Source organism: Filicampus tigris, chromosome 17, assembly GCF_054856515.1.
Source record: "Filicampus tigris isolate MCC_2025a chromosome 17, RoL_Ftig_1.0, whole genome shotgun sequence".
Taxonomy (NCBI): Eukaryota; Metazoa; Chordata; class Actinopteri; order Syngnathiformes; family Syngnathidae; genus Filicampus; species Filicampus tigris.
Window position 1 is genome coordinate 6,523,387 of NC_141233.1, and position 17,896 is coordinate 6,541,282.

Sequence of the window (17,896 nt, forward strand, 5' to 3'; positions counted from 1 at the left end):
GCACAAATCCATATTTGGATCAGGAGCAGATGGTATCTTTTGTTGAGGAGATGAATTATAGATTAATAAAAGCAAATATTTGAGGGAGGCTGGCGTGCAATTAGGCTGCTCCGCATCCTGGAGTCAGGACCGCAGAGGCCCAAAAAAAAGCTGCAGGTGCTTCCAAAAACACATCTGCTAAAGTTGGACAACCCACAGGAATATTTTGATTAATTTACCTGCCATTACCTTTAGTGTTTTTTTAGGTGTTCACCAAACACAACAAACTTTGTCCAAACTTCAATTTGCAGTAAATAGCAGGTCAGTAGAGTCCAAAAGAGCTGAGGGGTTAGTGTCCCACCAGATCCATTTGGATTCTACCCCCAAAGCAAAAGAAATTTGATGTGCATGTCTATTATAAGTAGACCCACAAAAAAAGTTGCAAGAAGCCATGCCGAAAAGACTCAGGAAGTCAACCATTTTGGTTTGAAGAGGTTATTTTAAAGTCTGACTTGTCATGAAGCATGACATCTTTATGAAATTGTAGTCCCTAAATCCAGATTTACTTAGCAGCATGAAATTTGCTAGGCACATCCATCATAAATTGACCCACAAAAACGTCACAAAAAGCCATGCCTGAAAAGACACAGCAAGTCACCCATTTTGTTTTCAGGTGGACATTTAAGAGTCTGACTTGCTGTAAAACAGGGGTGTCCAGCTCCGGTCCATCCATCCTTGCTGCAACGCACCTGGTGATCGTTATCAAGCTTCTTCAGAGCTTGCTGAACCTCATCAGAGTTTGATGTAAAAATCAAGCATCTTCAGAGCTTGCTAACGATCATCAGGTGCGTTGCATCAAGGAGAGCTGGAAAACAGGCAGGACACCGGCCCTTGAGGACCGAGTTTGGACTCCCCTGCTGTAAAACATTAAGTCTTTTAGAAAATTCAGCTACCAAAGGCCAGTTTCTCTAACATGAACTTTGGTATGCATGTCTATCATGAGCAGAAGCCAGTTCTAAAAAGAAACGGGCGATCTGCCATTTTGGATTGACTTGACAGCCAAGCTGACGACTGCCTGTCTTTTTCAATGTGTCCATGTTGCTCGTCTGATGACATTCAAAAAGAGAGCGGCACTTGAAAGTTGATCGATTTTGTGCTGGGGCTGCAATCCCCCCAAAAATCCTCTTAAACAACTCAATTGGACGTACTCCAGCCTGCGTGTGTTGTGTGTGCGCGCGTGTTTGTTGAACTGTCGTCGCTCCTAGCCGACAGCATCCTTTCATCCGCATCGATTAAGTGGTCAGACTGTTTTGCCAGAGATAATGTTTTAATTAATGGACTTCAATATCCAATTAAGATAAGATGTAGATTCTTTATAGAGGTCCTTTGAATAAAAGACAGGAGGGCCGAGGGAGTGCTACAGGCTGTTGTTTCGATCAATAGTCGGGGGGAGTCGAGCAGTACATTGACAAGTTGTACACAAGGATGAGCGGAGACTTTAAATCTATTCAACACGCCTCTGCTCAAGTGGGAGAATAATGAAATTTGGTAGGCATGTCTATTATGAGTAAACCCACAAAAAAAGTCTCAAGAACTTGTGCCGAAAACTTGTGTCCATTTGCAAACATATTTAAACCTCGTATGCTTGAATAGCTAACGTGTGACCACAGCGTGGCAGTAAAGTTTGCAAAAAAAGTTTGATAAAACAGGAAACCAATATAGATATAAGGTGTGTAAACTTTCCCTTTGAAGCCATTACTCTTTAGAAAGAACACAAAACAAAGATGGGGGGAAAAAAAACAAAAGGAGTCCTACGGTGATGAATGAAAGTCACCTTGTGAAAGGTCCGACCCGCTCATTAGATGAAAGGAAGGGGGACACGGGAAACGTTCACCCCTGGTCTCCCACTTACATTTGTCCTGTTGGCCCAGAAATGAACATCTGCCAAGGTTTGTAGGTTGATTCTGTTGAAGCGCTCTTACTTACAGGGGATGCAATGAGCAATTAGCAAGTCAGCGTTTGCATTTGAAATGACCTCATGTAACCTTTGATACCTGCTGCTTTTGCTTTGTATCGCACACGAGACGTTTGGTCAAGCTCTGACCTTGTGGAGTTTATTCATTTAGAGTTTCGTGTTTTGTGGTGACTTGATCATTCACATCCACACGCAATGATGAGACTGTTGCAGATCAGTCTCATGATTATATGCTGTCTCGCAGTCAGACGCTGTTTCTAGGATGAGTTTATCTTTCAATAAACGCTGGAAACATGAAAATAGATGTTTCAAGCCAAAATCGGGTGTCTTTTCAACCCTGGACTCTTGATCATTTTTTGTGGGTCTACTCATAATATACAAGCTTACCAAATTTCATGTTGCTAAGTGAAAACCTATTCCGGGGCTGAATTTTTAAAAATATTTTCCTGTATTATGGAGAGCAAGACACTGAAATGGCTGCTTCGAACTAAAATGGCTGACATCCTGTGTTGTTTTGGGCATGGCTTCTTGAGACTTTTCTGTGGGTCAATTTATGATAGACGAGCCTACCAAATTTCATGTCGCGACATGAAACCGGCTGCAGGTGCTGACTTTTCAAAATATGTTCCTGTATTGTGGAGAGCAAGACCCTGAAATGGCTACTTCAAACCAAGCATTCCCCCCTATTCCTCGTCCTCGTCTTCTTGTGTGGCACAAAAGGACATTATTTGTTTTAGACAGGCCACCTTTGTTCGGACGTTGCATCTCCATCAGGGCTGCACAAAAGACAGCTTGGCCGAGTGGATTTCAGATCTGCGCCAGAAGAATGTAGCGTGGGCGGGGGGAGGCTAGAGGAAATACAAGGATGTTTTTCCTTAAGGTCAAATTGAGGCCTGTGAGCGTTTTTGTTATCGTCACGTGGCGGTCCGGCACAAAAGGAGCTCGAGAGAGCAAGGCAGTGGGCTCCCGACGCCGCGGGCCATTTAGTTGGAGGATCAATTGAGCGCACGTGGGAATAGGACGCAGCCGGCGCAGCGCTAGCTTTTCATCCCACTTTTTCTGCCCCATTTGCATGAGCGGAATGTTGCTCCTTTGCTTTTTGTTGGAACTTCTTGCATCTTTTTCAAGGCGATGATTCATCAAAAGTCTTCACACCAACTCACCTCAAGCTGAGTTGGAATATGGGCAAAGAGGGGTAAAAATGTCCTTATGATGTTAAAAAAGGCTCCAAAAGTGCACTTGGTGTCATACTGCGCAGTGTCAGCTCACAAAAAAAAGGAAGCGCTCTGAAATAGAGATTTGCTCAAATGATGACAATGTCTTTGAATGTTTCGCGTCAAGTTCTAAATTTAAATTTGGGCTCATTTGGAGAGCACTGAAATTGCCGAAGTCCGAAGGTTGTGTGCCGACATTGCTACATGAAATCGGCGGCTATGTTGCGGCTAGCACGTCTAACATGCACGGCACCATCCGACTGCGAATGTTTCTTAGACGAGGAAGCAAGCATTTTTTTTAGCCCAAAACGTCAAATTTAAATAGCGAGATTTATCATATTGTAGCGTCTTCCATAAACATGCCGTCAGACGTAGTTTAATTATCACGTTTTTATTAATCCAAGTACAACTGCTCGCGCTCTTCTTTTTCCGCTGCTCCACTCGCTTGCCGTACGATGCATTCATGAATCTCGGAAACATCACAACTCAGCAACACACAAATCTGACCACAACACAGATAACCCAATTCGTTACAATATGCTGTTGAACATTCAAAGATTTCAATGCCCAAAAAGTGTTTACAATTTCATAAAGACTTTTTAAAGTTACTGTATTTTTTTCATTATAAAAATTGTTTTAATATAGTTAGCAATAATTGTAACTGTTATTGTATGTATTTTTTTCCAATCAAAAAGTGTATATGTACTGTAATGACAACTTGTCTTTAACCTGAATACTTTGGTGTGTCATAGGCTATTGCTGCTGAGTGTTTATACATACATACATACATACATACATACATACATACATACATACATACACATATATATATATATATATATACACATATATATTAGTGGTGGGAACGATAATCATTTTCTCGATGCATCGTTCGTTTTATTAAAAGGATTCTGCATCGATTCAGAGTTGCTAATAATCGATGTTTAAAGCATAAAATAAAAAATTTCAGACGTCTGTGCCGAGGGTGACGTGGCGTCTGTGCCGAGGGTGACGTGGCGGGACAAAAAAAACCTCACACGAGCGGCGCAATCCTCGTTAAAAGCATCAGTTTGGAAACATTTTGTTTCTTTATTAAGTGTGAGACGTTGATAAAAATATTTTCGGAACCCAACAAAGATGGCCGCCAGAGTTGAGTGCAGCGAAAGGACTTACTCTGCCAGGTGCTCTTCCACCAAACTCAGAAAGTGAAAGAAAAATTACCAAATCCACTGCAGAATACATTGCATCAGATTTGCGCCCTAATCCGTTGTGGAAGGAATCGGCTTTCGCGGCGTGATGCAGACAGCAGACTATCCACGATATAAAATTCCCGTCACGTAGTACAATAACACCAGAGCATGTAGATTACTTCTATCCTCACACAAAAACCTAGAATATGCACACCTTCTGTGAGATTAACAGTTTAAAGCCTATTATTTATTGTTACAAAATATACTGCTTTATATTTTGAATAATAAAGCTGTTCTGTTTGTTGGCAATTTCTCAGGGCTGAATGTTAGTGTTAATTACACCACTCACAGTATGCTGTGGAACGAGCTCGAACTTTTATTGCTCTTAACAGAGGAAATACACAGTACTTCTACCAGCCATATCGCAACAGCACCGCGCGCCTTTTTCTTTCTTCAGTCTCGTCCTCTTTTTTTTTGTCCGCCCAGGGACATTCTTGCTCTTTGGTTCACTTCGCCAACAGTCATTTTTCACACAATGTTCAACACTGCCCTCTGCTGTAATGCACTATATCACGTCTAACATAAACTACCGGTACACGTGAAATAAAGGTCACCAATTGAAATAACATCCATCCATCCATTATCTAAACCGCTTTATCCTCACGAGGGTCGCGGGGGTGCCGTCCTTAGGCAGTAGGCGGGGTACACCCTGAACTGGTTGCCAGCCAATCGCAGGGCAAAATGCAATGTCATTTAAAAGAAAATATACTACACTAGGTGCTACATTAGGATAAACAAAAGCAGTGTTGCTAAGTTACACACTAATGACAATCAGATGATGCATATTGCACTTAAAGTATTAAAATACAGGTTACGCTAAATCAGATTAAGTTTAAATGTGTTTCTATAATTTTTTTGTTGTAGGAGAAATTACAGACATTTGTTAAAACAATTTTTGAAATTTGTGTTGACACATAAACAAGGTTGCCTTGCTACTTTAATAAAAGTCAAAGAGTGAAATATAAATCATTGCTCTTCCTTGAGCTATGCAATTGTTTTAAAAAAGGTACCAGTGTTTTAGATTAACTGTAAAATGTAAGCCATTGTAGTGATGCATCGGAATCTAATCGAATCGTAGGAATCGGATCGAATTGTGAGGTACCCATAAATTCCCACCCCTAATATTAATATAAATATATATAAAATTTAAAACAGAAAAAAAAATAAGTTTAACTTTTGAAGATGGAAAAAAAATAACATTTTGTTTTTGTATTCATGTATAGAAATTAATTTTAAAAAACTCATTTTTAGAATTAAGGATAATTCATAAAGAAATATTTTACTCTTATTCTAACATTTTATTAATTCTAAAGAATAGAAAATGTTAATACAGTATAAAAGAATTTTACAAACTGTTCCATCAGTGAAGCTAACAAAGCGAACGCACATGGCAAAGTACGCCGCGAGCTGATGAAAAGCCGTCCGCTTCAATGTGTGACGGCGCCTTAGCGTCTTTTAATAGCCGCGCCGTATGTACTCTATTGATCATCATGACGTCGACGATTAATAGACAGCGAGCCCCGTCATCTGCTGTCCAACTTGAAGGACGCAAGGCACGTGCGCTTTTAATCAGAGCGACGATTTCCAAACATGGCCACTAACAAAAAAAAAGAAAAAAACCATCAAATAGCCGCCATCTTCAGTGGAACGGAAACGGCGTTCAGACCACATGCTCTTCAAGAGCCGCTTTCATCCGCTGTCCGCCGCCGTTTTGTTGTGAAAGCGTGTGTCGTAAAAACGAATGAACAGCTATTTTGTCCTAGTTAATGCTTGAATTAGCGCTCCTTTCCCGCCTTACTCGGGTGGAATCATTTTTACAATTTATGGTTTGACATTGGAATTTCCCAACGTGAGAGTTTCGAGGTGACCTGCTCGCCAGTTAATGATGCAAGTAGCAAGGCTCATAGACCTGTCAATCACTAACTTTTAAAAATTGATATTTGGGTCATTTCATTTCACTGTAAAAACTTGTTTTTCAACATTCTTTTTAAAAGGAATTGTACATGAAACATACAAGCAGCAGCACAACGCTCATTGAATTGTAATGATGCACACATTTTTTAATACTTAATTATTTTATTACTGTATGTTTTTATAAAATAACATACTACAGAGTGCTATTTTATTTGTTAAAAATTACATTACAAAAAAACCTTTGCAGTTTTTTTGGGGTGCTGGACTGGATTAACGGTATTTCCATTTATTTCAATGGCTAAAGATGATTGGCCATTTTACCTTCCGAGCATGGTCAAGGAACAATTTAAAAGGGGTCATGACCTCATTGCGTAGCCGTAAAAAGCACAGCAAAACAACTGAAGCGGAACCAGCCTGCCTCTCAAAAGAGTTCCAAAAAGCACAAGCCCGCTGGCCCAAAATTCACACTTGTAAATGGTCTGTAGCAACTGGTGCAGGAAACGGGAAGAGGCAGCATTGGGAGCATGGAAGCAAAATTTTGGCGGAGCCCATGCGGCGGCTCGCGCTCAGAAGATAAGTTGGCCGCGGCGAGAGAAAGGACGGCCAAATCGCCGCAACTCACGTGTGCAGCTGACTGCGACACTTTGACAACAATACCTCCACCTAATATACGGACGGCAATGACGATGCAAGTCAGTATTTCAAGCAGCCACATGCTGTAAATCAGACTTTAAGGTTTCAAATACTGTACTGAGGGCGACCTGATTCAAATCAGTAAATCAGCAGGTTTGGCTGCAAGCATTCAATGGGAAACGTCGTGTCTTCCATTGGACAAATAGAATAAGTTCAACTTGAGAGCCACTAATCCAAATTGAAGAGTGACATATTAGATATTAAAAGATATAAGGTTATGTTAGGTTGTTTGGGCCACCGCTTTGACATTTCCCAATCCTAATAAAACAAAATAATTACATGAAACACTTTTTTCTCTATATGAATCCATCATCCGAGCTGCTTATCTTCAATTATTCTTTTAATTCTAATAAAAACATTTAAAATTTGGAAAACCCAAAAACTTACACATATACATTTTTTAATAGTTTAAAAACAGCTGTTTTTTTCATGTGTTTTTAAATGAATTCAAATGTACAAATAATAATAATAAAATCAGATGTTTTTATTTCTGTAAATAAAAAAACAAGCAGAAAAAACTGAAAATGTCTCTATATTTTAACTCATTCACTGCCAGATATTTTCAGACCCTCTTTTACCCTAACATTTGAAAAAAAATTATAAAATATAAATAAATCCCTGGGATTGAATTGCTGGACTGTGAAAAGACAAATATGTCAATGGCAGTGATTGAGTTAAGGATGACCAATGATTGAGCTGATTTGGGGCTAAAAAAGAAAGAAACAAAAAAAACAAAAAAACAAAAATCACAAACTTTTTCATATTTCAAAAGTAGAAATTTGAAAAATCTGGTTCTGGATATCTTGAAAGAAAATAACCAAACAAAAGTTTCCCCCTCGCATTACATTTGAAAGCTAGGCTGCTGTTTTCACTACAGCATTTCGGCAAGTCGTCTTTGCGACGCTCCATCGTCCCGTATAACTTTATTTGCTTTGTCACCAAAGCAAATTCTCCGGTGAAAGTGACACTTTGCCGTTAACGAGCATCTGTTCCTTCCATCTGCGGGGCCCGCCAACCAGGCAATGAATATTCACGTATTTTACGGGCAGGCGGCGCGCAGCGAGGAAGACGAGAGCAAGTCCGAACCGACAGACGCCCGGTGAAGGCTCTGATAATTCGGAACCGCCTCTCCCTATTGTCGCCTGTTCGCTCCCTCTCCTGACTTTATTACTCGCCTCCCACTTCATTCCCAAGCCCGAGTGAGGCAAGGCAAAGTGATGGCGTCTGCATGAATAATTCAGCCATGTTGCAGGACGATAACTGCAAATTAGACACGAGCTGGGGTATTGACGGTGACAGTAAAGAGCGCTTTATCCCCACTTAAGTCAAGTGACACTTTGTGGGGCAAGTTGAGACAAATCACCGCCTCCGTTAACAGATGCTCGTTTCAACCTTGGGGAAAAAAATATGATAGCTGTCAATTAAAGTTGGGTGACATCATCGCGTGTCACTGTTGTAATAGTTTGGGTACAGTAACGCGCAGAACTTTTTGTTGTGGTGGTGGTTGTAGTAGGAGTGGCAGTAGTGGATATAGAACAAGATGTAGTCGTAGTAATAGTAACAGTAGTAGTAGTAACATAAGTGTTGGTAGCGGTAGTGCCCTGTCCTTCGTCAATCGTCAGCAAAACGGGCGTCCGTCAGTGACGGCCCGATGGACCGGTCCATCAGTGTGACAGAATGCCCACCTCTGGTGGTAGTAGTAGTAGTAGTACCAGCAGCAGTAGAAGTAGTGATAATAGTAGACAAAATGGTAATATCAATGGTAGTAATAGCAGAAGAAACAGTAGTAGTAGTATAAGCAATGGTGGTAATAGTAGTAGTAGTATCGAAAAAGTAGCATGGTGTGTGTATATATATATATATATATATATATATATATATATACACATACATATATATATATATACACATACATATATATATATACACATACATATATATATATACACATACATATATATATATATATATATATATATATATATATATATACACACATACACATACATATATATATACACATACATATATACACACATATATATATATATACACATACATATATACACATACATATACAAATACAAATACATATACATATATATATATATATACACATATACATATATATATACACATATACATATACATACACATACATATACATATACATATACATATATATAGCAGCAGGAATAAGAGTGCATGTTCAATGTGTTCAACGTGACAAATAACCACAGTAGGAAAGAAGCCGCTTCTTTTTTTTTACACGTGAATTTTCTCATAATCATGATGGTGATAACAAAGCTATTACTATTTGTGCTGCGATTTGGCAGGCATTACGGGAGGTGGTGACCTCTCGCAGGCGCAGAGAGATTAACTTTGGGCGCAATTCCAGCGCCAATGTTTTGTCCTGCCGCCCTCCGACCCCGCTTCTGCCAGCGTGAAATATGGATGTGGCTTCAATATTTAACGTCAACATCAAAGCGAGCCTTCGATTGGATGCATGGGTTGGGGTGGTGGGAGGAAGAAATATGAGCTTGATGTCCACGGGAATGTACACGCATTACTCACTTTGCTTGACTTTTTTTTTTTTTTTTTTCTTAAACACAATTTATTCTTGACAAATAGTACCAAGAGCGTGTTTGCTACTTTGATAGACAAAACTTGACAATATCAAATTTTAAAAAACATCTCTTGTTTAAACACTAAGGCTAGGTTCACACAGCAGGTCTTAAAGCGGAAGTCAACCCAAACATATTTTTTTCCAAGAATATGTTCCCAGCAGGCCCACTATTTGAAAAATGGCATTCTGATTAGTTTTGCATTTGTGGAATATATGTTAAGCAGAAAAATGCACTGGTTTTCAGCCATCTCTGGGGACGTCCATTTTGTCTTCTGTCGACTGAAATTGACATTACAACTGCTCACAACGACCAATCACTGAATCTGAATCTTAGCCGTGATTGGTCGTTGTGAGCAGTTGTGATGTCATTTTCAGTCGACAGAAGACAAAATGGCCGCCCCCAGAGATGGCTGAAAACTAGTGGATTAACACTCATTCCACAAACGCAATATTTATCAGAATGCCCTGTTTCAACTAGTGGGCTTGCATAGAACATATTCTTGAAAAAAAATGTTTGCATTGACTTCCCCTTTAAGCAGTAAAATCGCCCCGTTTTTGTCCATCTCGGGGGGAGACCTTTTTTGCCACTTGCTGTCGACTGAAAATGATAACACAGTTGCTCAGGGCCCAGGAACAGACCGATCATGGCTCAGATTCAGAAAACAAGTGACCCGTGATCGGTCATGACCCGAGCCCTGATCTGAGCCGTGATTGGTCATGACCTGAGCCCTGAGCAACTGTGATGTCATATTAGAAACATTCAAGTATACAATATTAGGACTATAACAAAAGCGAGACTAATTAATATTGCATTATTAATAATTATCAGAGCTCGGGGGAAAAAAATAGTACCCGCCTATAGGCTGGTCTGCCTCTAATTTTAAGCGGCCTTCTTTCGCCGATTCCAACTAAACTTTCACTAGCTGCTAATAGAAGCATAAGCAAAGGTTATCGCAGTAGCAATATGAAGGGCTGCAGTCAGTGTTGGGTGGTGGATGGTGTTGCATGGCGTCATCCTGGCAATATTCTCCAAGCCAGCACCAGAAGAAAAAAATGTTTTTGTGGTCGCAGACGCAGTCTTATCAGCCAAAGCACCAGCGGAACGGATCCAATTAATGAAGCTGTGTGTCACTGAATGCCTGCTAGTCAACCACTAACACCATTCCAACAAACATCATCATCGTCACACTCACATTTAGTGGAATTCATACCAAAAACAACACTGTGCAGTGCAGTAGTAAAAAGTCTTTTTTTTTTTTTTTAATGGTAGAAATTGTGCTCGCACTATAGCCACATTTGACATGTGAAATGGAAATCATAGTGTTTTGGAGGTCTGATCATTTCTGTTACTCATGTAAAATAATTCATGAATCGTTATTGACCATGAGGAAAATGTAAGTTATTTTTCTCTTCCTGGTAATGAAGTCTTAAATGTATGTTCACAGCTTGAATGTTTTGGTTTTTGTTGATTTTGAATGTCAAAAGAGCAGCACGTTGACATTCCCTCCGTCACGGATGCCATTTTAGCCCACCGGTGCTCAAAAGTGTTAATCCCGTTAGCGCACTATCTGTCCTCAACTGCGAAGGAGGCGTGTCAGCATCAAGCAGGCAGGTAGGTAGCGCACACAAGACGGAAAAGACGGAATTAACCAGACAAGGCTGGAGCTTGGCGAATGTCGGGATTTGCTTGCCAAAGATCAACGTAATCTCGTAAATGTCACAAGCGCAAAGACGGCTTTGGGGTGGGGGGAGCTTCTGAATAAAAAAGCTTTTTGCCACACAGGATTTGGACTTTTTTTTTTTTTTTTTAAGTCGACTGTGTCCGAGGATAATGTGAGGAATGCCTGCCCCAAAATAAAATGACTTTAGCTAGTGTCCTCATTTTACTTACTTGCTTTGTTGTGCTCAACACTGCTGCCATAAATGTCAGTAATTTATATTTGAAAGTGATTCCAATTTAAATGACTGTTTCAGGCCAAAAAAATGCAAGTTGTGTTTTTTTACCAGAACTGGGCACTTGACCCTTTTTTGCCGGTCCGGCCGCAACCCTCCACCCTTGACCTGGGTACCCTTCACTGAGTAGGCTGAGAAATTTGGCCGCCTCGCGACCACGTCAAACGCATGAGGGCCGATTAGTGGGCCGGACTAAAACCCACTTCCGGCCATGCTTAGTCCAGCCATTTTTTAAAATTTGTCACCCCCAGCCCCCGCCCCAAAAATGGGCATTCGGCCGGGCCAGAGGGTCCGACCGGTCCGGCCCAGGGACGGACTGCCCAGCTCTGTTTTCTACATTGCAGTTTGTCCATTTGTAATTGCATGGCACTATCAATCAAAAGTGACTTTGTTCTGGTTACTTGGCAGGTTTTGCATCATACTGAGAGCTCGTTGGATATTTTAGCCCTTTCGTTTTGCTAAACAAGGTCACCAAGTTGGGTGACGTGCTTGGCCTTGGCGGAGGTCTGAGCCGCTCACAGTGGCATTGCAGTTATGAACGATAGCCTCTCCTCCGTCCACACACTCAAGAAATAGATGAAAACGTGTCTCTCACGTGTCCTTCCCACCTGCGATTCCTGCTCGCCTTTTAGCCGACCGCGGGACGTCAGGGGGGGGCCATTCATCACGGCAAACACTTATCAAGGCACTCATAAATCTACCGGTCACAGAGTGGGGGTCATGTGCTTTTCTGGAAACATTTCCCAAATTACCGACATGAGATTTCATTGCTTCCTTTACCTCCCAAAAAACATTAACACAATCAATTACTCGACAGTTGTGAATTTTCTGGCAAGCATGTCTAGGACAGGTCACACGAAAACCAACAAAGAATTTATGCTGTGAAACGCACAAGCGGTCGGCCATTGTGGTTCGAAGGTTCCTCGTTTCACAAAACCCAGCACGTATTCGTACACATCCGTTACTTTAATTTGTCCTTCAATGTGTAGCACATATCTGGCTGTAACAGCGCTAGCTCACAGCTGTTAGCGCCCTCCCCTCCAACTGCTGTCCACTCTTATTAGCCTCAGTCAGTCGGAGGGCCCAACACCGGGGTGGTCCACAAACAACAGCTGGGGTGTTGACGTGAAGGACCACAAGGACCTTATCAACCCGCCCAAAGCCTTGAATTCACAGAAAAAAATGCCAATACTGAATACTTTCCGTACCCACTGTAACTGCGGCAACACTGCTGATACCAATGCAGTAGTGTAAATAAACATAATATTCAGCTTTTTTTTTGGTGACACCACGGCACAAAAGTATCACTCATTATACTAGAATTAATCAACATCGATACGAATGTTGGGATTGATCGTTTTCAGACCCACTGTAGCATTGATCCGATACCAGGTCAATATAGTAAATAAGTAAACCTCCCCAAAGCTTTGACTTGAGAAATATTGTCTTATTTTTGATTATATCACACTCCTGTATCCGTCAATATCAACACCAACATTGGTCACAATATTTGTATCAATGTGTCCATCGCCATTGTAGAAAAGCAGCACACGACAGCGACTTGGACGTTTATTTACCCGTTAAACAACTGAGAAACAACTTGTGCGTCTGTAAAGCCGCTTGTTTGTTTCCAATTTCACGGCTCAAAATGGTGTTGTGCATCAATAACTCTCTTTCGGCTTTTCCTTTCCTTTTCTTTCTTCTCTGCGATTCTTTTCAACGGCGGGCTTTATCCGCTGCGCCTTCTGTTCCATTGTGTCGGCAACAGCGGCAGTGGCCTCATCAAAGCCAGACTAAAAGGGCGACGGGAAGAGTTCAGCACCAAGTACAAAAGAGGTGAGGCGTACCCGCCTGACACCCACAACCAGTCGCGCTTTCTTTAATTCAATAAAAGCATCATCATGAGCGACACATTAAAAGAGACATATGCAAATTGTTCACAATTTTAAAAGTTTCCTGCTGTGTTAATAGACCTTAAGTAGGTAAGGTTAGTAAGGTTGGGTGATCCCATTTTAAAAAATTTTTTTTTACATTGCAATGTAATTTAGGCAAGCAAAATCCTGTCCAGGCTAATAATAAAGGTTTTTTTTTACTGTTAAAATTTAAGCAAGTAACGATAGTATGGAAATCGTAAATGTGCGATACTCTGCGACGCGAACCAGTGTCAACTTTGAGATGGCAGAGCCGCAACACGCAGTCAAATGAGCTCACAGTGCTACCAAAGCTAATACAATTAATTTTTATTATAATCATTATTTCAAGTTTATTTAAACAAACGTAAGACTAAATTGAAAATACTGTACATTTTTTCTGCAAGAATTCTTCAACTGTGTGTCATGTGATAACTTTCTCCGGTGATGTTCATCTGACCAGGGAGAGCAAAACTATGGCTACTACTAATGCTGTAATTTGAATGTGTTCATTATATTCCTGAATTAACTAATTTATTCATAAGAAATCAAATTATGTATCGAACCATGGGTCAGAAGTCATGAGGAATCGAATCTTAAAGTTGAAGTCAACCTCAAAATTTTCTTGACAATATGTTCTATGCGCCTCCGCTAGTCTAAACACGGCATTCTGATTAATATTGCATTTGTGGAATATGAGTTAACCCATTCAGGATGGGAGCGCATAACCGCATTTCTACCACTAAAGCCGGGAGCGCTGTTTCGTGTTTCTCCCTTTAAAGCCGAGAGAGCCTATATGTCATTTCCTTTTTTTAATCCAATTCTCGGTCTCTTAGCCAATGAAATGCATCAGAATATACATGCGAGTCATCGAGGGTATCCGGAATTTTTTCGAGGAGTAATGGCGGCACAGTCGATCGCGGGAGCTCTGCTATAAGTCACGGCAGTGATATAGACGACACACTTGCGGACTTTAAAGCTGTGAAACCATCCAAACGTGATGTGCGGTTAACCCATTAAGGCCTAAAGCGCCTGGCTCAACAGCTCCCCAAAACCTAAAGGTCGCCTTTGGAAGTACCCTTGAAAACCTGAAGTTTTCCCAGAAATTCAACACTTACAAAATAATTAATATCTCAGCCCCTGTAGCAGACAGAAACATCATTCCAAAAGAATTAGAGAACCTAGAAAGACGGCTTTCACACAGACAGAGTTTATTATTATTATTTACTGTTTCAACTCGAAGATGTAAAAATAACGTGTCAATGCAAGAGAAGGACTATTTTAATTTAGAAAAAAATCGAATGGTAATCACCATCCTCTATTCGGTTACAAAGACGTCAATATCGTCATTGTCCACAAACCATATCATAACACATTCGACTGGTTCAAAGTCCACAAGCGCGTCGTCTATATATCACTGCCGTTACTTTTTTCAGAGCTCTCGGCGATTGACAGCATACGCCATTAGCCTACGGCTCGAAAAAAAAAAAATCTGCGAAATCCTCCGCTGTCTCACGACACCGTCACATGTATATTCTGATGCATTAAATTGGCTAAGAGGTGGAGAATTTGATTTAAAAAAGATACAGACGTACCCGCTCTCCCGGTTTTAAAGGTAAAAAGACGCAACAGCGCTCCCGGCTCTAGTGGTAGAAACGCGCTAATGCGCTCCCGTCCTTAATGCGTTAAGATATATGTTCGTAGACAATCGCGATTTCAACGTCTTTGTAAGAGAATACGGCATGGTACTGTAATTACTACTCGATTTTTATAAATTAAAAATACTGCTTCACTTGCATCTTTGATTAAAACTATAAAGATCAATAAACTCGGGCCTGTGTGGAAGCCACATGTCTAAGATCTCAAATTATTTTGGTTTTATGTTTCTATCTGCTACACAGGCTGAGATATTACTTTTGTAGGTGGCGAAAATGTCAGGTTTTCAAGGGTGTCAGGGAATTCCACTCGGAAGATCAAGACAAGCCTACTATTAGGACTGTAAAAGCAACTCAGACCAGCCAAGCTTGACTTTTCTGCTCGCGAGGGACAGCAGAGGCCACACATGAGGTGGTTGCTCTTCCAGACTGTCAGCCTCTGATCAGCTCATCAGCAAGCTCTTGAGAAGCCTGATAACGATCCTGATCATTTTAACTGGTGTGTTACAGCAGGGAGAGATTGGATATCTGCAGGACAGGTGCCCTCGAGGACCGGAGTTGGTGACCCCTGTTTTAGAGAGATGTCTCATGAGGGGCTTCAGGCTTTAATGGGTTAAGCAGCAAAATGCAACCGTTTTTGTCCATCTCCGACTGAAAATGACATCACAGTTGCTCATGGCTCACCTGTTTTCTGAAGCTGAGCCATGTTTGGCTGTTACGTGAGCCCTGAGCAACTATGATGTCATTTTCAGTGAACAGTAAGTGACAAAATCGCCACCCCCTGAGATGTATAAAAACAGATGGATTTTATTTCTTAACTCATATTCCACAAACACAGAATACCATGTTTAGATTTGTGGGGCGGCAAAGAACATATTATTGGAAAGAAATGTTTTGGGTTGACTTTTCCTTGAGCTTTTCTGTATGGTTACAGCCCTAAAATAGTCAATGGTATTCCTCCCCAGTCCAGTAGGTGACAATGGTGCGCATTCCAAAGTGTTTACCAAAGAAACCATGGGCACCATCTTTTGTGCCTTTTTTGCTTTAATAATTTCCCCATTTTTTCATCACTTCTTTGTCCCTTCCACAATTTTTTTTTTCATCTTGTTTTTTGTTTTTTTCGTTATTGTGGCAAAAAAATGTAAACATAGAGTATGACAGCAATTTTAAAGTTATTAGAGGATGTCAAATCTTCCCCCAGAAAAGAATAACCCGGTACAGTATTTATTTAATAAAGACGTCACGGTCTTGCCGCCTCGCAGTCAAAAATCTATTCCACAAGAGCTCCCCTGTGGCAGAAAACAACATAAAAACATTTACCGACGAATGACGACGCGACACAGACTAGCGACGATGAAATGCAAAGGTGGCTAAAAATAAAAATAGCCGCATACGTTCAGGTGATCAAAGCCAGCAAGAGGCGGTGGTGGCGGACAGACATACGGAGACGCTTGATGATGATGTGACAGCGAGACGGGGCACAGTCATCAAACAATTAGAAGGGGGGGCGAGAGACAAAAATGACACAAAACAGCGGAGACTTCATCGAAAACGCTGGCAAAGGAAGGAAGCAAACGGATAAAAATTGATGAACAGGTCCTACAAAATATCACTCATCGACAAAAGTCTTGGGACGCACCTGAACTAGAGCGGACCAATGAAAATCTGTTCTAGCTTTCCCCAAAACCAACAAAAGTTATTGTAACATGATATGTTAAATAAGAAAAATAGCACTCTATATATAATGTAATATAATGTACTTTATGGCCCAACCGATATGGATTATTTTTAGGCTGGGGCCAGTTCCAATATGACAGAATAAACTTCCAATAATCGATCAATCAGATGAGATGTATAAATATATAGAGATAGATGCATTTTTCCGCTGCTTTTAAGAGAGCTAATATGGCTAAATCAAACACACAATAACAAATAAATAGAATATAAAGAAGTACAACAAGGTTATAGCAATGGCCCTGGCACTATTGAAAATCCGTCAGTAATTGATGCCAGCCATTAAAAAGGTTGATAATTTCCTTTGGATACAAGATGGCAGCAAATGACTATTAAAGTTTAAATGAAACACCTCATTTCACTCGAACATATTTCCTTTACACCAACACACTGGATTAGTGCTATCGCTGTCTAAATCAAACAAACTTTAAATTAGTTTCTTGACACTAAGGAAGCAGAAACATAAGGGTTCACAATACAGTATGCATTTTGGCTAAGCACAAGTTTAAAATATTTGGTTTCTACACATTTTTTACCATAACGTCATGACCATGAACATTTCATGACTCAGTTCCCAAACCTTACTTAAATTAATCATAAATACAGTACAATGTGAAGCTTGGCGTACCTTGGTTGAATCCTACTTTCGACGATAGGTTCATCTTGTTTTACTTCTCTTGTCAGCACTAGAAGACTTGTCGTTGATATCGTGTGAAAAATGCACAAAACACAAAAATGCTTGAAAACGTCCGTGTCCCTTGAAACACCCGTCACATTATATCATTTTCATCTCAGTTTGTGTAATTTTCAACAAAATTGTTTTTATTTAATTAGAGCGGTAGCAAATGTTTGTTCTGTCAATTAAAGCCTCCCTGCTGTGAAGTCAGCCAATCTAATTGCGCTCACCTGTCCATTGAATTACTCACGGCGTAATACTGCCCCCAAATGGCGAAAAACAATATGGCCTCCACTTGACGTCGAGACCAAATTTTA

At 40.5% G+C, this 17,896-nt stretch overlaps 1 long non-coding RNA gene across 1 annotated transcript in view; it reads right to left on the bottom strand.

The window, feature by feature from the left end:
• The window catches only part of LOC147133106 (uncharacterized), a 30,704-nt gene extending 12,869 nt beyond the window's left edge, over positions 1-17,835 (bottom strand). Inside the window, exons 1-2 of the long non-coding RNA XR_015081828.1 lie at positions 17,810-17,835; positions 17,532-17,597 (exon numbers count right to left, since the gene is read on the bottom strand). This is a non-coding gene — a long non-coding RNA (uncharacterized LOC147133106). The remainder of the gene's footprint in view (positions 1-17,531; positions 17,598-17,809) is intronic.
• Positions 17,836-17,896: the final 61 nt, after the last annotated feature.